The sequence below is a fragment of the Pyrgilauda ruficollis genome, unplaced genomic scaffold (assembly GCF_017590135.1).
Source record: "Pyrgilauda ruficollis isolate IOZ18807 unplaced genomic scaffold, ASM1759013v1 scaffold188, whole genome shotgun sequence".
Taxonomy (NCBI): domain Eukaryota; kingdom Metazoa; phylum Chordata; class Aves; order Passeriformes; family Passeridae; genus Pyrgilauda; species Pyrgilauda ruficollis.
In genome coordinates this window covers 314,692-318,736 of record NW_024517873.1, presented here as the reverse complement: position 1 = coordinate 318,736, position 4,045 = coordinate 314,692, and the positions used below count along the sequence as shown (strand labels likewise).

At 47.2% G+C, this 4,045-nt stretch overlaps 1 long non-coding RNA gene across 2 annotated transcripts; it reads right to left on the bottom strand.

Annotated features, from left to right (window-relative positions):
• Window positions 1-994: 994 nt before the first annotated feature.
• On the bottom strand, window positions 995-3,678 carry LOC121352400. 2 transcript variants are annotated; one of them, XR_005954926.1, is made up of 4 exons: window positions 3,545-3,678; window positions 2,269-2,813; window positions 1,360-1,619; window positions 995-1,262 (listed from the first exon to the last, which is right to left on the bottom strand). It is a non-coding gene; the product is annotated as an uncharacterized LOC121352400 (long non-coding RNA). The 2 variants fall into 2 exon arrangements; XR_005954925.1 differs by having other exon boundaries at window positions 2,269-2,392; window positions 3,545-3,666.
• Window positions 3,679-4,045: the final 367 nt, after the last annotated feature.

Below are 4,045 nucleotides of genomic sequence, written 5' to 3'. Positions count from 1 at the left end.
GGAATTGTTTTATTGTTCCTTGCTGCCACCAGAGAGCAAAGTGCAGCGGGTATCAGCATTTCTGAGGAACTTTTGTCTCAGCAGAATATTTTGTTCTCATACTTTGAAGATAATGAAGTGAGTCATTGTCTTTACATCTCATGTGATTTATTGCAGACATACATTGCTAATGCTTTCCAATGAAAAAAACAGACCTTTTGTTCAGACTTGTGGCTTTGAACTAGTGGGCTGGTTGGGAGTTTGCTTAACTAGGGAGTTGCTTTGATTTGCTCTTTTAATCTATGTACTGAGAGCACTTCAGCAGACAATGGAGCTCATAGAAAGTTTTTGATCAGTTTCATAGGAATATCTCTGCTTTGGCATCAAGGATGAATAAATTCACCAGCAGCTTTTAGTCTATAAGGATACATCAATGTTTTGTTCTCTTTCTGAAAGCATGAGGCTTGCCTGCACTGGGTACAGGTCAGGAGCTCTCATAAAGGAGTAGATTTTTTTCTTCAAGATTTGACATCTTGAAGAAAAAAATGTCAGTTTGTGAAGCTTTGGGAGAGTAGAATATTGCCTAGACTGACCATCAGTGCACATGGTGCTGTAACATCTCCAACCCACCCTGTCATTAGCATTTCCTAGAATCACAGAATTGTTTAGGCTGAAAAAGACTTTTAAGATCATCAAGTCTGTGTCCCTAAGTATCACATTCACATGTTTTTTCAGACATTTCCAGGGATGGTGACTCCACCAATGCATTGGGCAGCCTGTGTCGGGCTTGACAACCCCTTCCAGGCAGAATTTCCCCCTAATATCCAACATGAACCTTCACTGGAACAAGTTGAAGCTGTTTCTCTCCTCCTGTCCCTTGTTCCCTGGGAGCACAGCCTGACTCCCACCTGGCTGTCCCCTCCTGTCAGGGAGTTGTGGAGAACCACAAGGTCCTTCCTGAGCCTCCTTTTCCCCAGGCTAATTTCTCCAGGCTAATTTGACTTATCTAATGATCTACTTCATCTTTTGCTATGAAGATCACAAAGTGAAGTTATAACAAGAAGTAAAATAAAAGGAAAATACAGGTTAAATATTTATCTTAACCCAAAGGATTTACTTCTAAGGGCAAGCATCAAATTACTGCCAAGCATAGGATGGGATGTTTGGAGGAGGAAGGAGTCCTGTGAGCTGTCAAGGAGCTCCAATCAAAGGCAGAGATACTTGTGCTGTAACAGATAATGCTCATAACCTTTGCTGAATGCTCCATGGTCACAGGAGTAGTTCTGCAGAGGACAGGGGAAGAACAGGACCATTATCCAGCTCCCACAATAAACACTTCCCAGTGATAAGCCCTCCTTGCCCACCGCAACAATTCCTTACCTCCTCCATGTTTAATGCCACTGATAGCAAGTCTGTAGACCTCATGTGCCACCTTTTGTTATTCTTGCCCCAAATCAAGATTGTCAGTAAGGGTTTTAAGCTAGGAAAAGTTGTTTGAAATGCTGTCTGTGCCTGTAGTGTAGAGAAGGGAGAGAACCACGGGGTCACCAGATTACCTCTTGGAATAAACTGTGAGGTGCAAACAGGGAGAAATCCCTTCTAGGACTGAAGACTTCAATTCCCATAGTTTTCATGGACCACTAGGAAAACAAAATTGTACATATTTTGTTCTTGGAATACATGTATCACTTACAGCTCTGTAATAGTATGATATTAATTGAATCTTAATTTCTTGGCTGTAAGAGGTGCTGGGATCCAGGACACAATTGCCTCTATGCGTTAATGTATGTTAGAACCACAGTGAAATTTGGAATTAATTGGTTGGAGATTAAGATATTTGGGTTGTTTCTGGTGGGTTTTATGTTGAATTCTCCCTCTTGTGTGAAGAGCTATTTTGGCTAGATTATAGGAAGTAATGCTGGTGACATGGTGTGGCATGAGTCACACAGTGTGTTTTAAACTTCACAGTGAGGTCTGGGCCAGTATATTCATTATCTGAAAAACAGATGAGCAGGGAGGTGACATAATCCATGGTTCTGTAGGGCAGATGTAAGGAGTTACAGGAAGCCATCATGCATGACTGAATAGTTAACATACAGAAGTAAAGCCTGGGGGAAACTCTCCTGGCTTTTCCACAAGATGAGAAACTATGCTGGCCATCACCACTCAGGAGCAAAATATTGGAGTTTATGATGTTGCAGAGCATTAGCTTATAAAATGTCAGACATTAAGAAAAAAACAGAGGACAGAGACATTATGCTACTATTTTGTGTAATTATAGTGATTCACCTGCACTCAGGATACAGATGGCATGCATTTCTCTTTCTCTTGTCTTCAAGACATTTCTTCACAGGAGGGGTTGTCAGGCCCTGACACAGGGCAGAGGTGGAATCTCCATCCCTGAATGTGGCACCTGAGGACATGGGTTAGTGGTGAGCATGGTGCTGGAGCTGGGTAGATGGTTGAACTTAATGGTCTTAGATGTCTTTTCCAGCCTTAACAATTCCGTGATTCTTGGAGAAGTTATCTAGGAAGTGGGGAGGGCCTGGGGCTGGTGACTATAACAAAAAACATTTTTGATAATCAAAAGCAGAGCAGAGCTGCCATTGCAGCAATGGCTGAGCAGGCTGGAACTCTTCAACCTGGAGAGATGATTTAAACCAAATACTGGATCTGAAGTGGCACAAAGCCACTGAATAGGAACTGATTGTTTGCTGTACTGCGCGAGCTTGGGCTGCCAGTGAGGCTGTGAGGAGATGGCTTCCACGCAGAGGGAGGGGGCGAGGATCCCAAGAATAGGCACTGTATCCGTGGGATGCTCAAGGATGTTTCGCCTACAGAAAGTTAAACGGGAAAAAAAAAGCAGACTGAGCAAGTGCGCAGAGATGTTCTGAGCTTTACCAAAGGACAAATTATGACAGGCTTGGATTATTCTGGCGGCTGACAGTTGAAGCAGAGGGACTTGTGAGGGAGGATTCTGTGCTGCCTCTTTCCTCAGCATTTGCTTGTAAGCACCATTGGAGACAGGATATCCTGCTGGACAGATCTGAATGTGTCTTGGTTTGAAAGACAGATGTCTGCCAAGGACACACACGAGCAGCTGCCCCAAGCAGCCAGAGACGCTCCCTCCTGAGGGATCCCCTTCCCAGTGAGGTGGGGTGTTGGAAAGATCCCAGTTCAACAGCTGCTCTTGAGAGCAGCAGCTCACGCACAAGGAGAAAGCCGTGCAGGACAGAACTCGGCCGTGGCAGCGAATTCTCCCCACAGCCGTGGCCTGCCCGGCTCCCCCGCGGCCTGCCCGGCTCCCCCGCGGCCTGCCCGGCTCCCCCGCGGCCCGAGAGCGAGCGAGGAGCTGAGCCCAGCCCCTCGAGCCCGGCCAAAATCTCGGTGTCCCTGCCCTTCCCAAGAGAAAGCCCCCCAGCTAAGGGGCGGTAGCAAACTGCACCCTTGCGCCTCCTCCTCCTCCCAGCTCATTTTTTGTCTCTGAAGTATCGCCACTGAACATCAGGCAACAAATGGGAGAAAATTCCCTGACAGAAAGAAAAATAAAAGGAAAATTCCTAACCTCCAACAATGTGCTTATTACGAGGCAGTACCTCTATGACTTCATACAGTCGCTTTATCACCACTGCATGATTTTCTCCTCCGTGTGGGCGTTCTGCGGTTCCCTGACGGCTGTGCCGGCCGGCCGCGGCTCCCTCTGCAGGCCGCGGGGCGCAGCCCGGCGTGGCGGCCGGCCTCAGGCTCCGGAGCTGTGCGGACGCACCGATGCAGCTGGTGACTCTGATGTGTTCCGGCTGGTGGCCAAGAGACAGTCAGGGTGGCAGGGTTTGCTTTGCCTTGGCACTGAAGCCCGTGTGAAGCTCTGGCTCCATGACAGCGATCAGGGTACCTGAGCCATAGCCCTGGAGGTGAGGCTGCCCCAGTGCAGAGCAGAGTGGGACAGTCCCCATCCTTGATGAAGTGACTAAAGGAGTTGCTGTGTGTGGGATTGATCCCAGGCCTCCGTTTTTCAGGGATGAGCTTTTTTCGGTAATACGTTGGGTTTCAGTCCATAAATATCTCT